General features: G+C 47.8%; 1 long non-coding RNA gene across 1 annotated transcript in view; it reads left to right on the top strand.

The window, feature by feature from the left end:
• Positions 1–25,589, top strand: part of LOC141164968 (uncharacterized) — a 74,954-nt gene that overhangs the window by 15,321 nt on the left and 34,044 nt on the right. The window contains exon 2 of the long non-coding RNA XR_012251005.1: positions 8,593–8,736. This is a non-coding gene — a long non-coding RNA (uncharacterized lncRNA). The remainder of the gene's footprint in view (positions 1–8,592; positions 8,737–25,589) is intronic.

The following is a 25,589-nucleotide window of genomic DNA, read 5'->3' as shown; positions in this document are numbered from 1 at the left end:
AGAAATAGACCAATGTTTTGTCAGGTGTCATCCTAGTTGTATGTAATTGCTTTTGTGTGTAGATGTGTCCTTGCTTCCAAGCAGGGGCATACATAGAAATCATGGGGCCCCATAGCAGAAGCTTTAATTGGGCCTCAACCCCACAAAATAAAAAATAAATAGTTGTCTGTATCAGAGAAGAGCAGATCTTACAACTTCTCAGTCTTCACATAGTAATTTTCCTCCTGCTGAAGTCCTAGATTCCTCTTTCATTGCCTCCATAAAGTATGATGCCAATAAAAGTGCCCCCCAAACACAGTGGACCATTCCCTCTTACTCCAGATTCTCTCATCTCTTGGCATCACGGACTTGGCTCTATCTTGGATCTCCTCATACTTAACAGACAGGACATTCAGCGTCTCCCACTCACGCACCACCTCCTCATCTCGCCCCCTATCTGTCGGTGTCCCCTAAGGTTCACTTCTAGGACCTCTGCTCTTCTCCATCTACACCTTCGGCCTGGGACAGCTCATAGAGTCTCACGGCTTTCAGTATCACCTCTATGCTGACGACACACAGATCTACCTCTCTGGACCCGATATCTCCTCCCTACTAACCAGAATCCCACAATGTCTGTCCGCCATCTCATCCTTCTTCTCCGACAGGTTTCTAAAACTCAACATGGATAAAACAGAGTTCATCATCTTTCCACCCTCTCATTCACATCCCCCATCCGACCTATCCATCAACGTCAATGGCTGTTCACTCTCCCCAGTCCCACAAGCTCGCTGCCTTGGGGTAACCCTGGACTCTGATCTCTCCTTCAAGCCACATATCCAAGCCCTTTCCACCTCCTGCCGACTCCAACTCAAAAACATCTCCCGGATCCGTGCATTCCTCAGCAAAGACTCTGCAAAAACACTAGTGCATGCCCTCATCATATCCCGCCTCGACTACTGCAACCTCCTGCTCCGTGGCATCCCTTCCAACACTCTTGCACCTCTCCAATCTATCCTAAACTCTGCTGCTCGACTAATCCACCTGTCCCCCCGCTATTCCCCGGCCTCTCCTCTCTGTCAATCCCTTCACTGGCTCCCCATTGCCCAGAGAATTCAGTTCAAAACTCTAACCATGGCATACAAAGCCATCCACAACCTGTCTCCCCCATACATCTGTGACCTAGTCTCCCGGTACTTACCTGCACGCAACCTCCGATCCTCACAAGATCTCCTGCTCTACTCCCCTCTTATCTCCTCCTCCCACAATCGTATACAAGATTTCTCCCGTGCTTCCCCCCTACTCTGGAACTCTCTACCCCAACATATCAGACTCTCGCCGACCGTGGAAACCTTCAAAAGGAACCTGAAGACCCACCTCTTCCGACAAGCCTACAACCTGCAGTAAACACCACTGCACGACCAGCTCTACCCTCACCTACTGTATCCTCACCCATCCCTTGTAGACTGTGAGCCCTCGCGGGCAGGGTCCTCGCTCCTCCTGTACCAGTCGCTGACTCGTTTTGTTAAGATTATGTAAATGCTTTTGTTATGTATATCCCTATCACATGTAAAGCGCCATGGAATAAATGGCGCTATAATAATAAATAATAATAATAATAAATACCCCCATGGTGAATTCCTCCACATTAGCATCCACATGCACAGTATAATGACCCTATTGTACCCCACTTCAACTCCCAAGGCAAAGTATGGTGACCCCAAACAGTATGATCCCCCAACTGTGACTCCCATACAGCCCTCCATACAGTATAATAGGCCTACATACATTATAATGGCCTGCACTAGCCCTCCAAACAGTATAATGGCCCCCACACAGCCATGCAAACAGTATGATGGACCCCACACAAACCTTCACACCGTATAATTGCTTTTATACAGTATAATTGCCCCCCACATAGCCCTCAAAATATTATAATGACCCACATATGTCGCGCCCCCGGGGCCGTGGGGTACTCGGCAGTCGGGCCCTCAGATGCTTGAGGGATATCATGGTGGCTGGCCCGGTCCATGGCCCAGGACGGACAACTGAAAAGAGCGGAATGTATATTGGGATAATAGGTTTGTAAATGTTCGTGAGGATCACCAGCGCTGCAGCAGTCCACTGAGGCTGGTGTTGTGGCAGCTTATGTGGTATCGCTCCCCACCAGTGGAGCAGGGCCTCAGGGCAGCATAGGAGGGGGGGATGCAGGGCAGGTGGGACCCAGCCGGGTCAGAGCAAGAATAGGAGCACACACGAAAGTCACTTCAATACCTTTTACTGCTGAAAATTCAGGCACATCCCGGAGCACTGTAGGGTGAGGGGTGCATGTCCGGATTCTCCCCAGTAAGCGGGTGTAGGGCCTCCTGTTTCTTGCCCCTGCTGTAGTAAGTTTCTGACCTGCCTGGAGCTAGGCCTAACTTGGTTTCTGTTCTGCACCTGCTGACTTGGTGATAGGGCCTTCTGTTGGAGATCACTCTCCCTATTCTCTGGGGTCTCCGTGATTCCTGACCCTGGGACGTATCAGCTTTTGGTGATCCTGGGACATGTAGTTCGCCAGGGGTTCCGAGCATAAGCTGAGGCCCCTAATTTTTCCACAAAAAAATGGGAAAATGTATTGACTCAAGTATAAGCCTAGGGTGGGAAATGCTGCAGCTACTGGTAAATTTCCCCATCTTGGTATGTATGGCACCCCTCTTCCCCCAATCCTGGTATGTATGGCACCCCTCATCCCCCAATCCTGGTACGTATGGCACCCCTCATCCCCCAATCCTAGTATGCATGTGAAGGCCCAGCTGCAGAAACTGGAGGGCAGGAGATTGCAGGTCTCCTGGCCCCACCAGACTCCGGAGGCTCAGCAGCACTGCAGGGCCCAGCACCACCACGTGGGAGCGACGCATCAGCAAGGCCCGAGCTGCCTGCCATACGGGTGAGCACAAAGACGTTGCACTCGGGGACGAGGGCCACCGCACAGCTACAAGCAGCAGGGCCAAAAAGATAAATGGAAAGGGAAGGCCTCCAACTTCACCTGTTGAGGTGGATTCCTTACTTGCTTCCAGGCCGCCCGGACTTCCACTTCTAGCCAGTACCCTAGTCCCGGTTTGCCTAACCACCGCCAGTAAAGATAAGAGGATACCGCCATTAAGTTGTGGACTGATTATTTCTTGCACCATAAAACCCTGCACTACAACGCCCAGCATCACCTATAACATCTACACTGCCCTGCAGCTAAGCTCTACCTGTGGAGAGCCACACCAGCTTTGCTGCACTAACATCAGCTCCAGAGGACCTGCTCCGCAGCGGCGGCTCCCTTTAGCCGCATACCACAGGTGGCGTCACGAACTTTGTACATAAAAACTATAAAATCCCCTTTTTACTGACCGCCCTGGGTCACGGACCGGGTCACCGCCACTGTGACATCTCCCCTAGCAACGACCAGCCCGGCACCGAGCACCCCACGACCCAGGGGGCGAGTCAACTTGGCGTCACAAACAGGATTCACGAAGCCCGGTATAACCGGGTCCTGTGTGCCCTAGACTTTATTAAACTGTGTTATCACGTGGTTTGCCGGCCACCGAGGAAAAGCAAGAGGCCGGATCCGGAACCGCCGGGTAAGAGATCCCTCCGCCTGCAGAGCAGCATACTGGTACGTCAGTTGACGCCCAGGACCTGGCTGAGGTTCACTAGGGGGGAGGAAGATGCCCAACCGGGGGGAGGATTCAGCCACAGGCGCGGCCGCCACCACTGTAATGCCGTTATCAATGCCGTACATACCGGGGGCGGCGTGGTTGCCCCAGTACTCAGGGGAGTCGCACACCCTGAACGACTTTGAGGAGAGACTGCGCAGTTTGTTTAAAGTATACCCCCTGTCTGAGGAACAAAAAGTCAGCATCCTCATAGGCCAGCTAAATGGTGCAGCCCAGAGAGAGGTGAAGTCCTGACCGGGCAGAGACAAAGGCACTGTAAAAGAAATACTGGCCCGATTGAAGGATACCTTTGACACCCGCACCGCAGCAGAAATTAAGATGAAGTTCTACTGGTGCAAACAAAGGATGCAGGACAGTGTATGGGACTATGCTCTAAACCTGCAAGAAGCGCTGCTGCCCATCAAACAGGTAGACCCCGACAGTGTGCGAGATGAGGACAGGTTGCTAACTAAACAGTTTATTGAGGGGCTCCGGTCTGGCGCTCACAGGACACAGCTGCGCATTATGGCTCTGCAAAACCCTGATCTGGACTTTGCACAATTTAAAGACAAAGCCATCCGGGTGCTGCGAGAATCAATCCCAAGTGGCACTGCATCCCTCCGGCGTCCAGCTATTACATACCACCAGGAGGTTGCGTCCTTTCCTCCAGCACCTGTGGAGGTTGACGCGCAGACCCTAGATAAGGACCCCTCTGCAGACCTACGCCTTCAGGTCCAGGAGCTGACCAAAAGTGTGGCTACAGTAACCAAGACCGTGCAGGCCATGCAAGTGTCTCCCAAGGAAAAGATCCAGCTGGCTTCCAGTCCAGATGACGTCCCGTGGCGACGACAGAGAAGAATTCCACCGACCAGAGGGAGGAACAGCGATTGCTACGACCAGGACAGACAACCCATCTGCCGCCGCTGTCAAAAGACGGGGCACTAGGCAAGATTCTGTCATTTAAACGAGCAACCCCTGGGGCAGAGGGCCAACCCACAGGAGTAAGACGACCGGGCCCACAAAGCTGTTGAGACAAGTACGTGGGGGAACGACCGGTCCTACCTGTCGTGCTTGATGGCATCCCAATGAACGCGTTGCCGGACACTGGGTCCCAGGTGACCACGATGCCATATATCCTTTATAAGCAATACTGGACTGATTCAGACATTACCCACCGTCCAGATGAACATCTTAGTATCCATGCCAGCAATGGTCAGCCCTTGCCTCAGGTACGGTATAAAGAGGTGACCATAAAAGTTGGAAGACCACCTGGAGCACCTGGCCGAGATGTTCGAAGCCCTATCTTGTTTTGGCCTGAAGGTAAAGCCGTCCAAGTGCCACCTGCTGAAGCTCAAGGTGCAGTACCTAGGTCATGTGGTAAGCGCTGAAGGTGTAGCACCAGACCCAGAAAAGTCACCGTGATCAAAGACTGGCCAAGACCCTCCGCTATTAAGGAAGTGCGGCAGTTCCTCGGGCTGGTAGGCTACTACAGGAGATTTATCAAGGGTTTCACCAAGATAGCAGCACCAATGCAGGACCTCTTAGTGGGCCAGTCCAAGAAGGCCAAGAACCAGAAACCTCCGTTCAAATGGGGTAAACCAGAAGATGAATCCTTCACCCGACTGAAAATGGCTCTCACCGGAGAAGAAGTCCTGGCCTACCCCGACTATGGCCAACCCTTTATACTTCATACAGATGCCAGCAACGTGGGATTGGGAGCTGTGCTGTCCCTGGTACAGCAAGGCAGAGAGAGAGTGATTGCCTACGCCAGCAGGAAGCTCCGCCCTACGGAAAGGAACCCCGACAACTACAGTTCCTTCAAGTTGGAGTTTCTCGCCATAGTCTGGGCTGTAACCGAGCGCTTCAAACACTATCTCGCCTCCTCCAGATTTACAGTCTTCACAGATAACAACCCGCTGACACACCTGGAGACTGTGAAGCTTCGTGCCCTAGAACAACGATGGATGGCCCGACTGTCTAACTATGAGTTTACCATCAAGTATCAGGCGGGGCATAAAAATTCAAATGCTGATGCGCTGTCCAGGATGCCCAACTTGCCAGAGGAGAAGTAACCAACAGAGAACTACCGAACAAAAGAGATCAAAGAGTAGACAATATTCCTTAAAAAACCTTTAATGAATCATGGTCAGGCCATTGGGTATCACTGCATAGAGAGACGCTCACACAACAATGATGTATATTGGGGGAAGTACATTACCCCTGTATGTTACGAACATGACATATATATCAATACAAAATGTAGGCAGCATGGTACATAATCATCTGGGCAAAAATAATCACATCTTTCATAGTACAAATGCAACGATACAACAATTAATTTAATTCAAGCTATAATAGCTGTAAGCTGAAAAATTGCCTTAGTGCAATACATACTGAAGCAATGAAGTACCATTTCCTAGTATGAATACAAAAGCACAAACAATTGATCAATCAGAGTCGTAATATCCATAAGCTGCAAAAGTGCCTTAGGGTAATACATACTGGATCAATACAGTGTCATGTAAATTCATAACTGTCAGGCTTAATGATCCAAGATGGAGGTAAACCAGTATATCTATTTGTATATGATATAGTGACCTGTACTGTCTATATATATCAACAGAAAGTACAAGTAACATGGCACATAATTGACCAAAAGGTATATATAGTGTATATTTGTATTATGTCTCATAGCACATATGAAACAGTACAAATCATTCTCTGGTCCAACCCATAATTGGATTGAGCAAAAGTGCCATAGTGCAATTGACAAAGTGCCATATAGAATTATAGATACCAGACTACAGATCTTTAGCTGGAATAAAAACAACATACGAGTTTTTTTATATATTGTAAAATGTGCTGCCTTCCACTTGCATGTACATACCTATGTGATCCACCAGAGTTGTGTGGTGCCTACCCCGATGCGCGTTTCGGCGTAACACCTTCGTCAGGGGTAGCGCTAAAAAAGAACAGGGGGGTTTAAAAATGCCTCCGCAGCCAATCAGTATGTCCAGGGGATCCATGTGACGCGCGCGCCGTCTAGGAGACATGGGAATACATCCGGCAGCCGCGTCACGTGGGGGCGCCGCATTAGGTCATGTGACCCGATGATGCACGCTACGTACAGATACAGGTGTCGGAGCTTCCGGATCCAGGACAGCGCACACGTGCTAGTCCCAGTAGAGTGAGGGCGGAAATAGCCGAGCGTCCATATTTGAAGCGGGCACTCAAATAGATAATAAATAATATTATATGTAGGCAATAGCATTCATGAGTTGATCTTCAAAGGGGATGTTGCACAACGGATCCATACCACAGCCAGCACCCACAGCATATAAAACGCGCACCATAATACTCAGTAATTTTCCTTATGCATATATTGCAGTATCAGATTATATATAAATATGGTATAGAATCAGCCCAATATAATTCCTTTGTGGGGGACAGATTGCAGGGTGTTATCCCTAAAAGTAAATCAGGACATAGATTCCATAATCTAAACTTAAATCAAATGTATACCCTCATGGAAACTCAAGAGAGTTACATAGACAATACTACACACATTAGTAGACCATCTAAAATTTGGAAAAAAGTCCTATTGTTGAAATAACCATCTACGATTATCCTAAAGTATAGCCCCAATTTTTAATATATATTTTTGTGCTACAATCTCAATGTTTCCACTAAGGTTCATACCTGAAATAAGTGTACAATGCTTAACAATTTACATAGTAATTCAAAAGTGACATGTATCAATACACTGTTCACATTGCATGCAATATCAATGTCCTTTGACGGGGAGTTGTAAAGATGCCAATCCAATATGCCCAGATCAAACCAGCGAACGTACACCACATTAATGCAATTCCAATATGTCTCGATAACAATCCTAGCCACCTTATGGTTAGGGGTGTCTGGATAAACCACCCCACTCCAACATCTCTGGGTAAAGCTCCTAGATTCATGATCATCCGTCCACTCCAGTTGTAAGAAGGACCAGGTCATACAATACCCCCACATCTCAAATTGACCCTGCGGATAGAATATATTATTAAAACCACAGAAAAATTAAAATATAATAACTATCCCAAACTAAAACTGGAAAAAAAGGTTTTCACAGGAATGGAACGAAGCTGAGGTTTTCGTTGAGACCCCGGGGACATGCAGTGTCGAGTGTCCAAATCCACTTTGCCTCAAGTCTAGCTAAACGATTGCTGATATTGCCGCCACGTTCATGCGGCAATATCATGTCAATACCTCGTACTTGTAGCTGTGTGGCATCGCAATCGTGAAACTTCTTAAAATGTCTTGGTATTGTTTTGAGCAGTGAGGCATCCACAATTTCTTTAGCGGCAATAATACCATTCACGTGCTCCCTTATCCGAACCTTAAGTTGGCGTGTAGTGAGTCCAATGTAGACCATAGGACAGGGGCACGTGGCATGGTATATCACCGCCTTAGAGGTACATGTAATGGATTGTCTGATTTCAAAATTTCTAGACCCATCAGCATTGGAAAAGGAATCAGTACGCACCACATTTGGGCAGGCCACGCATCTCCCACAGGGCTTACATCCCCACATGGGTCTCAAGTTGTCTAAGAAGGTTATTGGATTATTAATATAATGGCTTTTTACAAGGCTGTCACCCAAATTACGTGATCTCCGAATTGTAATATTTGGTGACTCCCCTATATATTTGGAAATAATGGGGTCAGCCAAGAGTAAAGGCCAAAACTTATTTAAACTTTCCCGTACTGCCGCCGTTTGCCCATGATAAGATGTAATAAATCTTACTTGTTGTGATGATGAGGATATTGTCTTCTCATATAAGAGTTTCTCTCGAGGTGTATGCCTGGCCCGATTATATGCTCTCTTGATTGCACGATTGCTATATCCTCTCTGAACAAATCTTTGCTTCAACTCAAGGGCCTGTTGTTCAAAATCATCGATGGTGAATCATATCCTGCGAATACGGAGAAATTGGCCTGTTGGGATTGATCTAATCATGGCCGGTGGATGTGAGGTTGATGCTTGAAGGAGTGCATTGACAGCCGTAGTTTTGAGAAAAAGGTTTGTTTGTAAGTAGTTATTAGTGTCTCTTGTCACCAGTACATCCAAAAATTCTATAGTTGTCTTATCATAGTGATAAGTCAAGTGTATGTTTAATGAGTTCTGGTTCAACTGTGTCATAAACAATTCAAGGGATTCGATGGAATCCTGCCAGATCAAAAATACATCATCAATATACTGCACCCAAAATGGGATGCGATCCATTGATGTGTACCGATCTGACAGGAAGAGGTCCCTCTCCCACAGCCCCAGAAATAGATTAGCATAGGCCAGTGCAAAGGAGGCCCCCATGGCCGTACCCTGGAGCAGTAGGTAGAAGGACCCCTTAAATAAAAAGAAATTATGTGACAACGCAAATTGTAAAAGCTGAACCAGAAAGTTATTAAAGACAGAGGGATTGGGTGATGTGTGAAGAAAGAATTTGACTGCCCCCACACCATCCGTATGACGAATGTTGGTGTACAGGGACTCAACATCTCACATTACTGGTATAGCATTTTCATCAATGTGGATTCCATCTATTCTCTTAAGGAAGTCTCCAGTATCTTTGATATATGACGGCAACAATTCCACAAGGGGCTGCAACTGAGCATCAATATATCTATTCACCTTTTCCAGGTAGTTACCCCTACCTGAAATTATTGGCCTCCCTTGTGGTACACTGCTGTTCTTGAATATCTTGGGTAACAGGTATAAAGTAGAAATTGTTGGTTCCTCCACTGTTAATGCTGAATATACTGCCTGGGTTATAGTTTCATCATCTTTTGCTTGTAGTAATAATTTAGAACGTTCACTCTGGAATTTAGAGAGGGGGTTATACAGTAAGTTAATCTCAAATAACATGTTTTGTTCTTCAATTGTTTGAAAGCCTCTGTCTCATACATGCTTTTGGGCCATACCACCAAATTCCGCCCCTTATCTGCCGACTTGAACACCACATCTCTCAGATTCTGTAATCGATTTAAACTCTTTCTCTCATTCCAGGTTAGATTATTATTTCGAACATGTTTTGGTATTTTACCAAATTTTTGGCTCACCATTTGAACGAACAGATCTATATTAGAGCAAGTAGATAAGGGGGGGAATTTCCTGGACCTTTGTCTAATGGCTGGAGGTATCTTACCTCCCGGTCCCAAGTCATGCTGTGATGCCAGGCATTCCAGATCGGCTAATGCCTCCTGTTCCACCTCTGTGGGAAACAAATTAGAGACAGTTTCATTATGAAAGAATTTTTTAAAAATTAGAGTCCGAGCAAATAGATGTAAATCCTTGATTATAGAGAATTCGTCAAATTGTGCCACTGGGCAAAACATGTGGGAGAAGATGTGGGAGAAGACCAGGAAGAGCTGGAGGAGATAGAGCTACCCACTTTCCATCATCACGGGGTGACCCAGTGCTCCCACTGTGTAAGGGACAAGTGCTCCGCCAGCAGAGAGGCCACGTTCAACCCATTGCCCCACCATGGATGGGCAGAAACGCAACATAGTGACCAGGCTATCCACCTGGTAAAGGAGTTGCTGACATAGGCGGACTCGCACCCTGATCAAGATGCTCCACAGGAGACCCAACAGTTGTGGAAGGAGAAGGGCAAGCTATTCATCTACAAGGGGAAGCTGTGTCGAAGAAGTATCAACTCCCGGACACACGAACTGATCTGGCAGGTGGTAGTCCCGAGGCGGGATGCGCCAACGGTCTTAGAAGCGTACCACGATGGAGCAGGACACTTCGGGTGGAAGAAGTTGGAGCTCCTGCTACGTGAGCAATTCTACTGGGTTGGCAGGAGGAAAGCAATCGAGAGATGGTGTTGAGAATGTGGTCCATGCAATCTGAGATGGAAAGACCATGATAGCCAGAGTGTTCCCCTGCAGCCCATAATCACCAAACAACCACTTGAACTGGTAGCCTTTGACCACGTGAAGCTAGCCCCAAGCCGGTCAGGCCATGTCTACGCTCTCACCATAGTAGACCACTACTCCAAGTTCTTGGTAGTAGTGGCAGTGAAAGACCAGACGGCTCAGACGGCAGCCAAAGCGTTTCAACAACACTTTTGTCGCCCGCACGGTTACACTGAACGAGTGCTTACCGACCAAGGTCCAGCCTTTGAAGCAGAGGTGTTCCAGGAATTCTGTAACTTGTACGGCTGAAAGAAAATCAGGACAACGCCGTATCATCCCCAGACCAACGGGTTGTGCGAGAATATGAACCGGGTGGTGATAGACCTGTTCAAGACGTTGCCCCTTGAAGAACGTAGCCTGTGGCAAGAGAACTTACCAGATTGGGTGGACCTATATAACCACATCCCGGTGAACTCCACCAATTGTACACCCACTTACCTTATGAGAGCAAGACCTGGTAAGCTACCCATCAACTTAGACATGGAAGTCTTAGCACCAGAGACGACATCACCAGATGCAGATTGGGATACCGCGCGGCAGCAACAATACCGCAAGGTGCAAGAATGTGTGGAGAGAAGTTTGACCCAGGGGAGACAGAAGCAAGAGAAAACTTATAATCAGCACGCACCTGCTGTTCCCTTATCACCTGGAGAACAGGTACTTAAGAGGAAAAGACGAGTCCAAAATTTAGATGACCAGTGGGAGGTTGAGCCATACACCTTCCTACCCTCGAATTACGACAACACCAAAGCGTGCCTCATCAGTAGTGTTGAGCCACCCCCGTAGTGTTCGAGTTCGGTTCGGTTCGTCGAACACCCGTGTGTTCGCCGAACTGTTCGTCGAACTGTTCGTCGAACACCTTCGAACACCGTTAAAACCAATTGCAGGCAAACAAAAACACATAGAAACACATAGAAAACACCTTCAAAGGTGTCCAAAAGCTGACAAACTGCTCAGAAGACATAACTAACACATGGAAAAGTGACAAGTACATATAGTCATGCAAAAATAAAAGAGGTGGAGGAGTAAAAGGAGGGGGAGACACAGATATAGGCATGTCATGCCCTTCTAAAATCCAAAAAGTGAGAAGCCGACACGGCCAGTCCGCTCCTGCCCGTGCCACCTCCGTGTCGCCGGGCTTGTGCCAGAGCCGGGGTGAACCCTGACGGCCAGCCCCCCTCTCCCAATACTGGTGCCTGTCTGCTGGTGGGTCGAGCGAGCCCCCCTGTGGTGGAGGCAGCTCTAAGCTTTTTAATTTAAATTGTCTCTCTAATTTGAATGAATACACTTTAAATCCATTTACAAGGATCTATTGGAGGGCAAGTCTCATGCCAGCAGCCGCGTAATTCCAGCTCCAGTAGCGTCCACTAAAGCTGCTGCAGTTAAAAAGCTTTTATAAGGATCGAGCTCGGCTGTCCACCGCAAGGCATCCTACTGCCAGTCCCAGCCCCTATGCCTTGGGGTGCCTCCTGATGCTCTTCACTAATTATCCCATGGTCCCGAAGCATTTCCTTTGAAAAAATTAAGTGTCTAAACTACAGGTAGTGTAGCTTGCTTAACAGCCGGGATAATCCGCTGACTAGCAGACACTGCTACTAGGCACAAAGTATTTCCTGGGCTAGATGCAGTTAAAAATTTGTAATTAGATACTCTCGTTGGATGCTGAGAAAGCATTCCATAGAGTTTCCTGGCACGCCATATATGATTCTCTTAAAAAGCTTGGGGTAGGGGTCTAGGGGACCCTTTTATAGCCAAAATCACGGCCCTGTATCGCAATACGTCACCTAGGCTGAAGATAAATGGAACTGTAGCACCCTGAGGGCTCGGTTGCTACAGACGTATTGCACCTCACCCAGAGGTGTGATATCTCACTCTCAGGTAAGGATGGAGTGTGGATCAGGACCCGACACCTGCATGCATTACACCACATTGCCGTGGGGCAGGGCGACCAATATGCCCCTGAGATGGGCACGACAGTCCCTGTCCCTGGCTGGAGTGGGGGGAGGGAACACTGAGGAAGGGGAACCCTGTAGTGCAGGAGCAGGGAGGAAGCAGTTCCTGGGTGCATTGAGAAGGGAGTATAAAAGGTGGGCACCATCTTAGTTCAGTGCAGAGAAGTCTGAGCAGAAGTGGCAGGGAGCAGGGGCTCTGCATGAGCTCTGCTCCGGAGGCGGGCCTAGTAACAGAGGCCCAGGCCTGGAAGAGGGAGAAGGAAGGAAGAGGAGCGGAGAAGGCTCCAGGAATGAGGAATGAAGGGATCCAAGGGGTGCGGACGGGCGAGTCGCCACCGCACGCCCGAATCCACCTGCGTGGAGGGGTCAGGCCAAAGGGGGAGACCGGTCCCCGAAACTAGTGGAGGCAGGAAACGACCCTCAGCTAGAAACCGGAGGCTCTGACATTTTATGTGGCGCAGCCCCTCGCTACACCCGCTAGGAAGGCACCACATAGGGTCAGGGAAACTGGCGCCAAGTTTACCAAGAGGAGGCCCGAGGCAGCCGGACAGAAGTGTTGGTAAGAAAGGCCAGACAAAGGACACACAAAGGGGGTCCTGTGAAGTGCTCCAAAGTTATCTGGGAGTTGTCTGAGCCCCTCACCTGGTGAGCACAGTACGACGTGGGCAGCCGTTACCTGCAGACGTGGTCTGGATAATAAGAACTGTGAGTAAAGGCCCTGGACTGCATCACTGACTCCGTGTCGTTACTGCTGCTGCCCTGCACCATCACCCCCATCCTCCGCATACACTGCCCTGAGGCTATACTCCTCCCGTGGGGAGTTATGCTACGCTCTGCTGCACCCACAACACCAGCCTCAGCGGTCTGCCCTGTAGCAGCGGTTCACTCTGACCGCAATCCACGGGTGGCGTAGTCGGACATTTAAACATCAAAACCACATAAATAGTTCCGCCACTGGTTTGACCGCCCTGAGCCACGGAACCGGGTCGCCGCCACGAAGACTACAACCACCAGCATCCACCAAAAAGGGTCCGGCTCCGGGTGTCCCAAGGCCCAGGGGGTGCGTCAGAACATTTTCATCACCTTTCACAATCACCAATGGGACAAGGCAGGGATGTCCTCTGTCCCCTCTCTTATACATCCTAGTGACGGAGCACCTGCTCTCATCAATTCGCCATAACCCCAATATTAGGTGGATTGAGGTGGGAGGCACCGAGTACAAGTGCTCTCTATTTGCTGATGATGTCCTAGTATATATCACTCAATCACATATATCCATCCCTGCTGTTATGGCTGAAATAGATCACTTTGTTACATGGTAAAATTTTAAAATCAATGCAGCGAAGTCTGAGGCCCTCGATGTCTCCCTCCCCAAATCCATATAGGATTCCATCCAGTCCAACTTTCCCTTTGCCTGGCCCTCACAGGGTATCAAATACTTAGGAATTCCTATTCATAGAGACCTCTCCCATCTATGTTATCTTAATTTTGGGCCCTTTATTGAACAATTCCATACAGACCACGGTTGGCAAGTTAGAACTGTAAGATTCACTACGTGAACCGCTGGTGTTTTGTGGAAAAGCACATGTACACCGCGTTCCAAATTATTATGCAAAAAGTGTTTAGGAGTGATAAGGGAAGAATTTGTTTGTTTGTCAGTTAAACTCATTGATGGTGATGTGTGTCAGGGCTCTTTATATCACTGTAAGCAATTGCAGACACCTGTGCTAATTAGTTTGGCAGGTGTGTCCAATGAAAGGCAAGACTACTTAAGAAGGCTCTCTCACATTATTAAGCAGCCTACATTTTCTGCCAAAATGGGAAAGAAAAAGGATGTGTCGGCTGCTGAGAAGCAACAAATTGTGGAGTGTTTAGGTCAAGGCATGACTACAATCAACATTGTGCGATGATCAGGATGAAGTGTCTTGGCAATCAAGAAGTATGTAGCTGATTCACAGTACACACGTGTGCGTGCTGATAAGGGCAAATTGAGGACTCTTTCCTACAGGCAATTACGTCAGGTTGAAAGAGCAGCGGCAAAAAAGCCTTGTCATAGCAGCAGACAAGTTTTTGAAGCTGCTTGTGCCTCCAACGTCCCCCGAACAACAAGATGCAGGGTCTTTCAGATGTTTGCAGCTGTGCATGCGCCATCCTGTCGACCTCCTCTATCCACTTCACACAAGCAGAAACGGCTCCAGTGGGCCAAACATTACATGAAGACTGATTTCAAAACTGTTTTGTTCACGGATGAGTGCCGTGCAGCGCTCGATGGTCCAGATGGATGGAGTGGAGGATGGCTGGTTGATGGACACCCCACGCAAACACGGCTACAGCGCCAACAAGGAGGAGGTGGAGTAATGTTTTGGGCTGGAATCATGGGGAGAGAGATTGTCGGCCCCTTTAGGATCCCTGAAGGCGCTAAAGATGAACTCCATAATGTATGTGGATTTTCTCAAACAGCACTTCCTGCCATGGTTCAAGAAGAAGAACCGTGTATTTCACAGCAAGATCATTTTTCTGCATGATAATGCACCATCTCATGCTGCACATAAAACATCTGCATCTCTGGCTGATATGGGCATAAAAGGGGACAAACTTATGGTGTGACCCCCATGCTCCCCTGACCTCTACTCCATTCAGAACCTTTGGAGCATCATTAAAAGGAGTGTCTATGATGGCGGGAGGCAGTTCACATCTAAGCAACAGCTCTGGGAGGGTATTCTGTCCTCATGCAAAACAATTGAAGCAGAAACCATCCAAAACCTGACAAATTCAATGGACGAGAGAGTTCAGAAGCTCCTTTCGAACAAGGGGTCCTATGTGAAAATGTAACATCACCTAGAATAAAGTTTTGAGTTGAAAACTGTTTGATTTCAGTTTCTAACAACCTGCTAATGCTTATAATTTCAAAAATGACCATGTTTTTGGTCTTTATTAAAAGGTTGATCGAAAAGTTTGGGGGATCTAAGAGTGTGGCAACCCAGTAGTCATGATTACTTCGAATTCTGACAATATGAGGGTCATGCTGCAGGTAGTGCAGCAAGAAGGCACTTATGTGTCTTGCGCATCTCGGAGCCCCAAAATTATTTTCCGGGCTAGATGCAGCTAAAAATTATTTTTAATTTTAAATCTGGTGGAGCTTATTATAGATGGCCTAATAGGATCAGTGCTGCACACTGCTACAAAGCCCAAATTATTTTCCAGTCAAGATACAGATAAACATGATTAGTAATTTGAAAGCTTAAAACGTTTGGTAGGGTGATTTTAACCAATCATCAAGCTTTTACTCTCCCCAGGATGACACAGGGGTAGAAAAGTCGTTTCGCATCCATGATTTGTTCATCTTTATGAACGTGAGTCTGTCTACATTATCAGTGGAGAGCCGCGTGCGCTTATCTGACAGCACACCACCAGCAGAGCTGAACACACGTTCAGACAGAACGCTGGCTGCGTGGCATGACAAGATCTCCAAGGTGTAAGTGTCTAGCTCCGGCCATTTATCCAGATTGGAAGCCCAAAAAGAGCAAGGGTCCAGTGACACAGTCGTGGCTTCAATGTTTACTTGGAGATACTCCTGTACCATCGTCTCTAGGCGTTGACTATGTGTCAGACTTCTTGTCTCCTGTGGCCTTGCAAAGGATGGGCTAAAAAAGTGGTGAAATGTTTCCGCAAAATTGATGTTACCACCAGATACTGTGGTTCTGTTACGGTTTGAGTGCTGAACCCTTGACGGTCCCACGGTTGGCAAGTTGGAACTGTGAGATTCACTACGTGCACCACTGGTGTTTCGTGGAAAAGCACATGTAAGATTCTGCAACAGTCTCTGCTGATACTCCTGCATGCGTGCATCCCTTTCTATGGCAGGAATAATTTCTGCAAATTTACTTTTGTACCGGGGATCTAACAGTGTGGCAACCCAGTAGTCAGGATTATTTCTAATTCTCACAATTCGAGGGTCATGTTGCAGGTAGTGCAGCAAGAAGGCACTCATGTGTGTTGCGCATCCAGGAGCACCAAGTCCCTGTTGTGTTGGTGGCGAGGTAACAATCATGCTTCCTTCCTCTGTCCTCTCCCCCCAACCTCGCACAACAGAAATGTGATCAAGGTCTCCCTCATCTGATGAGTCTTCCATCAGTTCGTCCTCCACTTCTTCCTGGGCTCCTGCACCTTCCTCACTAGTTTGGCTGCTACCATGCGCCCTGGTAAAACCATCTCCCCCACCCTCACATGCCTGCCGCCTTGGTGCTGCCGACCTTCTGGACCTTGCAGATGTTAGCCCTTCCGCATACAACTCCTCCTCCTCTACTTCCTCCACCTCCTCTTGTGCCACCACCTGACTCCGAATTCTGTTTAACATGTGCTCCAGCATGTAAATCACCGGAATAGTCATGCTGATAATGGCATTGTCAGCACTAAACATCTTCGTCGCCATTTCAAAACTGTGCAGAAGGGTGCATAGGTCCCTGATCTGAGACCACTCCTCCAGCGTGATTTGACCCACCTCTGAATCTCGTTGGCCCAGGCTATATGTCAGAACGTATTGCACCAGGGCTTGTCGGTGCTGCCACAGTCGCTGCAACATGTGCAGAGTTGAATTCCACCAGGTAGGCACATCGCATTTTAGCCGGTGAAGTGGCAGGCCCAACGACTTCTGTAGAGATGTAAGTCGCTGAGCTGCGGGATGCGAACGGCGGAAGTGAGCACACAGCGACCGTGCCCTCTGCAGAAGGCCATCTAGTCTGGGATAGTGGGCTAAAAATTGCTGGACAACCAGGTTCAACACGTGAGCCATACAAGGCACGTGTGTGACATTGCCCCGGCGAAGGGCCGCACCCAGGTTTGCAGCATTGTCGCACACGGCCTTCCCTGGTTTCAGGTCCAGTGGAGACAACCATTCATGAAATTGGTTCTCCAGAGCTGACCACAACTCCTCAGCTGTGTGACTCACATTTCCCAGACATTTCAATGTAAAAACCGCCTGATGACGTTGAGCCCTACTGCCAGCATAGTAAGGAGGAGTGCAGGATCCCTTCTGCGCAGTTAGAAAGCTTGTGGCATGACCAGACAGGCTTTGGGTGCAGGTGGAAGACCGAGAGGAGGTTGAGGAGGCAGAAGCAGTGGAGGAACTTTGACATAAAGAGGATTGACGCGCAACTCGTGGGGACGGCAAGACTTGGACAGCAGCCCCTTGTCCTGCTGTCACCATAGTTACCCAGTGCCCAGTCAGCGACATGTAACGCCCCTGTCCATGCCTACTCGTCCAAGTGTCTGTGGTGAAATGCACCCTGTCACACACAGAGTTTCTCAAAGAAGCGGTGATGTTGTGTGCGACATGCTGGTGGAGCGCAGGCACACCTTTCTTTGAGAAGTAGTGCCGACTGGGCATCTGGTACTGGGGCACTGCGACGGACATAAGGTCTCGAAAATCCTCTGTGTCCACCAGGCGGAAAGGCAGCATTTCTGTAGCCAAGAGCTTGCAGATGGTGAAATTCAACCTCTTATCTTTCTCATGGATAGGAGGAAATGGTCTTTTACTTGTCCACATCTGAGGGACCGAGGGCTGGCTATTGTGCTTAGACGGGGTTGATAAGGGTGTCCCCGGCAAACTGCCGGTCTGTGAGGAAGATGCAGGCGGACATGTTAGGTTGCCTTGATCCAAAGGTGGTGCTATCGATGTCGGACAGCGCTCAACACCAGCTGGTGTTACCACCTCCAAAGAAAATGATGACCTGCCAATCACGCTGGCTGTTGCGGGTAAAGAGGTGGCAGGTCTGCGCCCCAAAACAGGTGTGACTGCTGTCCCCCCAGTCACAGAGGATGAAGAGGCCGCGGATGCACAAGATATGGCAGACTGTGGTTGGCCCGGCCGGCTAGGCCGCATTGTAGCACACTGAGCTTCCCACTGCATCTTATGCTTCATGTCCATGTGCCGGTTCATGCATGAAGTACTCAAACTATGTATTTTTTGGCCTCTACTTAGCTTTTGCTGACAAATGTTACAGATAACACGAGTTGGGTCATCTTTATCGATCTGAAAAAATGCCCAGGCTATGCAAGGCTTAGCACCCATGCGACCTGAAGAGCCACCACGACTTGTGGTGAGAGGCAGAGTTGTGTTTGAGGATGCAGTTGTTGACGTGCTTCCAGTACTACGTCTCTGTCCAGGAAGGCGCAACCTGACCTCGTCGTCACTAGCATCTTCCTCCACCTCCTCTGCTGACCTCATCTCTTGGCTGACTGTGGGTTGACAGTAAGTGGGATCTCCGACCTCATCATCATCACCCTGTGCGTTATCACACCCGTCGTCCTCAGAGCCAACCTGTTCCTGCCCTGACAAAAAACTAAAGTTGTCGCTCCAATCAGGTATTTGAGTCTTATCATCGTCTTCCTCATTGTCTCCACCAACAGGAGTTACAGTTTGGGAATGAGGGTCTACATTATGGTCAGAACCTTCTGCGTCTGGTCCTGGATCCGACTCATAAAGATTCTGGGCATCAGTGCAGATCATTTCCTCGTCTGGATTCACAGAAGCGCTGGAGTCGACCTCTGATTCCCAGGCTATAGTATGAGTAAACAGCTCTGCAGACTCAACCATCTGTTCTACCTCATACTCAGACGGGCAGCTGGAGATTTGGGAGCTGTGAGGAAGCAAGTGCGATTTGGGTGACACCTTTGAGGACTGGAGTATTTGTGATGTTGAAGTTGATGTGGAGGAAAGCCCACTTAAAGGAGCACTTGATATCCGTTGAAGCACCTGCTGTTTTTGTGCCTCATCTGGAATTTGTAGCGATTGGCGTGGCCGTAAGAAAGGGATCTTATCACATTGTCCGCTAAAAGAAGTAGACATTTTAGTTTGGCTGGAAGATGGTCTTTCTTCTGCAGATGTTACTGTTGCTTTAACACCTACCCCACGGACACAACCTTTTTTCCCCTTCCCAACACGCCTATTCCCCTTTCCACCAGCAGCAGGCCTTTTTCCACTCATTTTGGTGGTTAACTAATTCACAACTCTGGAGTTGTTTGCACAAAAAAACAATGGATGGTAACCGAGCAGAGCTGAGTGGCCAAACTGTGGTATTAGGCCAAAACTATTGGCTGGGTTAGATGCAGAAAAAAATTATTTTGAATTTGCAACCTGATGGAGGTCAGTATAGATGGACTAATACAACAAGTCCCACACACAGCTAGAAGCCCAAATATTTTTTCAGAGGTACTGTAGATGCAGATAAAAATTAGTTTTAATTTGCAACCTGATGGAGGTCAGTATAGATGGATTAATAGAACAAGACCCACACACAGCTAGAAGCCCAATATTTTTTCAGAGGTACATGCAGAAAAAAATATATTCAGCTTGCAACCTGATGGAGGTCAGTATAGATGGATTAATAGAACAAGACCCACACACAGCTAGAAGCCCAAATATTTTTTCAGAGGTACTGTAGATGCAGATAAAAATTAGTTTTAATTTGCAACCTGATGGAGGTCAGTATAGATGGACTAATAGAGAAAGTCCGACACACTACTAGAAGGCCAAATATTTTTTCAGAGCTAGATGCAGAAAAAAATTATATTCAGTTTGCAACCTGATGGAGGTCAGTATAGTTGGATTAATACAACAAGTCCCACACACAGCTAGAAGCCCAATATTTTTTCAGAGGTAGATGAAGAAAAAAATATATTCAGTTTGCAACCGGATGGAGGTCAGTATAGATGGACTAATACAACAAGTCCCACACACAGCTAGAAGCCCAAATATTTTTTCAGAGGTACTGTAGATGCAGATAAAAATTAGTTTTAATTTGCAACCTGATGGAGGTCAGTATAGATGGATTAATAGAACAAGACCCACACACAGCTAGAAGCCCAATATTTTTTCAGAGGTAGATGCAGAAAAAAATATATTCAGTTTGCAACCGGATGGAGGTCAGTATAGATGGACTAATACAACAAGTCCCACACACAGCTAGAAGCCCAAATATTTTTTCAGAGGTACTGTAGATGCAGATAAAAATTAGTTTTAATTTGCAACCTGATGGAGGTCAGTATAGATGGATTAATAGAACAAGACCCACACACAGCTAGAAGCCCAATATTTTTTCAGAGGTAGATGCAGAAAAAAATATATTCAGTTAGCAACCGGATGGAGGTCAGTATAGATGGACTAATACAACAAGTCCCACACACAGCTAGAAGCCCAATATTTTTTCAGAGGTAGATGCAGAAAAAAATATATTCAGTTTGCAACCTGATGGAGGTCAGTATAGATGGATTAATAGAACAAGACCCACACACAGCTAGAAGCCCAAATATTTTTTCAGAGGTACTGTAGATGCAGATAAAAATTAGTTTTAATTTGCAACCTGATGGAGGTCAGTATAGATGGACTAATAGAGAAAGTCCGACACACTACTAGAAGGCCAAATATTTTTTCAGAGCTAGATGCAGAAAAAAATTATATTCAGTTTGCAACCTGATGGAGGTCAGTATAGATGGATTAATACAACAAGTCCCACACACAGCTAGAAGCCCAATATTTTTTCAGAGGTAGATGCAGAAAAAATTATATTCAGTTTGCAACCTGATGGAGGTCAGTATAGATGGATTAATAGAACAAGACCCACACACAGCTAGAAGCCCAATATTTTTTCAGAGGTAGATGCAGAAAAAAATATATTCAGTTTGCAACCTGATGGAGGTCAGTATAGATGGATTAATAGAACAAGACCCACACACAGCTAGAAGCCCAATATTTTTTCAGAGGTAGATGCAGAAAAAAATATATTCAGTTTGCAACCTGATGGAGGTCAGTATAGATGGATTAATAGAACAAGACCCACACACAGCTAGAAGCCCAATATTTTTTCAGAGGTAGATGCAGAAAAAAATATATTCAGTTTGCAACCTGATGGAGGTCAGTATAGATGGACTAATACAACAAGTCCCACACACAGCTAGAAGCCCAATATTTTTTCAGAGGTAGATGCATAAAAAAATATATTCAGTTTGCAACCTGATGGAGGTCAGTATAGATGGATTAATAGAACAAGACCCACACACAGCTAGAAGCCCAATATTTTTTCAGAGGTAGATGCAGAAAAAAATATATTCAGTTTGCAACCTGATGGAGGTCAGTATAGATGGATTAATAGAACAAGACCCACACACAGCTAGAAGCCCAATATTTTTTCAGAGGTAGATGCAGAAAAAAATATATTCAGTTTGCAACCTGATGGAGGTCAGTATAGATGGACTAATAGAATGATGCTATGCCCAAAAGATTTTACTTCACTAGGTGCAGTAAAAAAATTGGTATTCTATACACAGGTGGTATATCTTGCAACACAGATATTCTACTCCACTGACTAACACACTCTGCAATAGGCCAAAAATTATTAGCTTTGCTAGATTCAGCCAAATGCTGTGAAAAAAACTTGCACAGCACTGGCACAGACCTGCCTGGCAAAAACTGATAGGAACTGATGTAACCTAGTCCTGAAAAGGACTCCAATTACAATTAGTCTTTACTCCCACAACCTATCTATTTAAGAGCACAGACCTCCCTGATAAAAGTCGTAGGAAATGCTGTAACCTAGTCCTTAAAAGGACTGCAATCACAACTATTCCCTACTCCCAAGCTATCTGTATATTTGTGCGAAAATTGGCTTGAAATTAACAAGGTATAGCGCACACAGCAACAGCGGTGCCGTCTAACACGCAGCTGCAGCAGTGAGAAAATGGTGGCGACGGGGAAAATGGCTTGGTCTTATAGAGCAAGGACATGTGACATACACTGCCAATGACACATGCCCTTGCTTGTGTGAAAAAAAGCACTTCGCTCCGTGTGTGCGCTGCTGATAGGCTGACAGATTGCACCTCCCCACTGCAAATGCGGGAAAGAGAAAAAAAAATGGAGATCTTCATTGTTCCTGCAGAGATCCATCCCCTGCCCCTCCCCCCACCCCGCTGTACACTCAAACTGCGTATTAACATTAATTTTCATCATTACTGAGAAAAAATCCAGTTATGATTTTGGTGCACGAACAGTTATCGAACATAACCTCGAACAGCCGAATTTTTATCAAATTGTTCGTGTTCGCCGAACTGCTCGAACACCGCCCAAAACAGCTCGAATTTGAGATTGGCGAACAGTTCGAGTAGAACAACGCTCATCTCTACTCATCAGCAAAGATGGAGGGGAAACTTCAGCGGCAGTCTCAAGAGACCACTTGAAGATATGTCCTGAACAGTTGAAACACACAGAAGAAGATCAAGGCAGCCCTCGGCCCACAGAAAAAGTGGAAGAAACGGTTCAGACAGTCCTCGGAGAATTTCCCCGGTCTTGGACGCAGGTGAACAAAGCGATTGTGGTACCGGTCCTGACCTTTCTCCAAGCGGCCTCACCGGAAACTGCAGAGGCTTCAGAACATCTGGAAGACCAGCCGACCCCAGAGACAGATGTTTCATCAGCAGCAGATCAGGAGTCTACCCTCTGCTAGCAGTGAACCTGTCAGTCCCATGGTGGGTTTAGGAGTCCTGAGAAGGCAGTCCGGTATACCAGTACGGAGTAGGTCCAAGAGAAATGTAGAGGATAGTGAACCCACCACACCAGGGGTAGACAATAGGGACCAGGGTAGGACAGAGACAACAAATGTGCTACGTAGATCGACCCGGAGTACAAAAGGTCAGCTTCCTGCCCGCTGGAGGAACTAAAGTATAAGAGAATTAAAGCGTATGTTGTATATAGATGTACCCATTAAATAATCTTGGATATGTATATTTGTTGAATTTATGGACAATTGGGCCACAGAACGAGGTGTGGTCAGGACAATATTGAAAATAGTTAATAATCGGCCTAGAAAATAAACCGCAGGCATGGCTGAAGACCAGGCCCAACGAAAGAGTGCCCTGAAGCCACGCCCAGGGACGATGCACATAGTGGGTTGATGCGGTTCCCACCAGCCAAATTTTAGTTATCCGGAAAAAGACAATCCCCGGATTGTGGCGTAAAGACTAAGCGCCACAGTAACTGCTTTCAATTTTTGTTGGGTTTTTGTCATTTTTGATTTTGTAACCTGTTTGTAATGTGAATTGTTATTTGTTAATTTTAAAAGGTATCCTCAGTCCGGGAGTACTGAAGTAAACTAGGGGGGAATGTGGCAAACCAGGGGTCCGGTTGCCACAGTGGCATTGCCTCCCTCACAAAAGGTGATGCCATGCCTGGAAGCAAACAGGGGTCCCCTAATTAGGTTTTGCTAAGCATGCAACACTGTCCTGGCTCCAGACCAGCAAGGGGAGCACCTCCCCTTGGCAACTGGGATCTGGGGGCGGGGTTAGTTAGACTTAGTGAGAGGAGTTGAAGGGAGGATGTCAACGAGAGAAGACCTGGGGAGTGGAGCTGTGCGGCAGTTCACCCCAGAAGGAACCAACACAGAAGAACCGGACACGGGAGTCCGAGGCTGTGGGGCACTGAAGGCCCAGCAGCAGAAACCGGAGGGCAAGAGACTGCAGGTCTCCTGGCCCCAGCAGACTCCCGGAGGCTCAGCAGCACCGCAGGGCCCAGCACCGCCACGTGGGAGCGACGCATCAGCAAGGCCCGAGCTACCTGCCATACGGGTGAGCACAAAGACGTTGCACTCAGGGACGAGGGCCACCGCACAGCTACAAGCAGCAGGCCCAAAGAGATTAGTGGAAAGTGAAGGCCTCAAACTTCACCTGGTGAGAGTGGATTCCTTACTTGCTTCCAGGCTGCCCGGACTTCCACTTCTAGCCAGTACCCTAGTCCCGGTTTGCCTAATCACCGCCAGTAAAGATAAGAGGAAACCGCCATTAAGTTGTGGACTGATTATTGCTGCGCCTTCAAACCCTGCACTACAACGCCCAGCATCTACACTACCCTGGAGCTAAGCTTTACCTGTGGAGAGCCACAGCAGCTTTGTTGCACTAACATCAGCTCCGCAGCGGCGGCTTCCTTTAGCCACATACCACAGGTGGCGTCAAGAACTTTGTACATAAAAACTATAAAATCCCCTTTTTACTGACCGCCCTGGGTCACGGACCGGGTCACCGTCACTGTGACATCTCCCCTAGCAACGACTGGCCCGGCACCGAGTACCCCGCGGCCCAGGGGGCGCGTCACCCTCACTCCAGGAACTACGATCTAGTGGTGTCAGTGCTGAACTGTCTACATCGGAGGGGATTACTGAGGCCCTCACTCCAAGTCCGATCTAGTGGTGTCAGTACTGAGATGTCTACATCGGAGGGGATTACTGAGACCCTCACTCCAACTCCGATCTAGTGGTGTCAGTGCTGAACTGTCTACATTGGAGGGGATTACTGAGGCCCTCACTCCAGCAACTCAGGTCTAGTGGTGTCAGTGCTGATCTGTCTACATCGGAGGGGATTACTGAGGCCCTCACTCCAGCAACTCCGATCTAGTGGTGTCAGTGCTGAGCTGTCTACATCGGAGGGGATTATTGAGGCCCTCACTCCAGCAACTACGATCTAATGGTGTCAGTGCTGAGCTGTCTACAACGGAGGGGATTACTGAGACCCTCACTCCAACTCCAATCTAGTGGTGTCAATGCTGAGCTGTCTCCATCGGATGGGATTACTGAGGCCCTTGTGCCGCCCTGCTACGCACAGATGCCACAGAACCCAGTAGGGTGCATGGATGGACTTCTCCACAAGAGGCCCTCACATATTCACACACCTCCACCCTACCACCTCAGACCACAAGAGGGAGCCCGTTAGGGATATTTATATGGAGGGTGGAGCCAGGCAGTTCAGTTCAGTTTTTAGAGTTTAGTGTGCACAGTGAGAGAGCAGCACGCAGGCTGCTGTGTGAGGCAAGTTGAGGCCTACAGCACACACTGAAGCCTAGTGAGGGCCCTGAGTGTGGCCGAAAGCGAGAGGAGAGAAGAGGAAAGGAGAGAGGAGTTGAGGGGGCAGAGGAGCGTACCAGGCTCACCCCGAACTACATACCGGACACCGGATCCGCGCCTACAGG

Source organism: Phyllobates terribilis, unplaced genomic scaffold (assembly GCF_046119375.1).
Source record: "Phyllobates terribilis strain yellow unplaced genomic scaffold, ASM4611937v1 Scaffold_11__3_contigs__length_659146591, whole genome shotgun sequence".
Taxonomy (NCBI): Eukaryota; Metazoa; Chordata; class Amphibia; order Anura; family Dendrobatidae; genus Phyllobates; species Phyllobates terribilis.
This window is presented reverse-complemented; position numbering and strand designations above follow the sequence as displayed.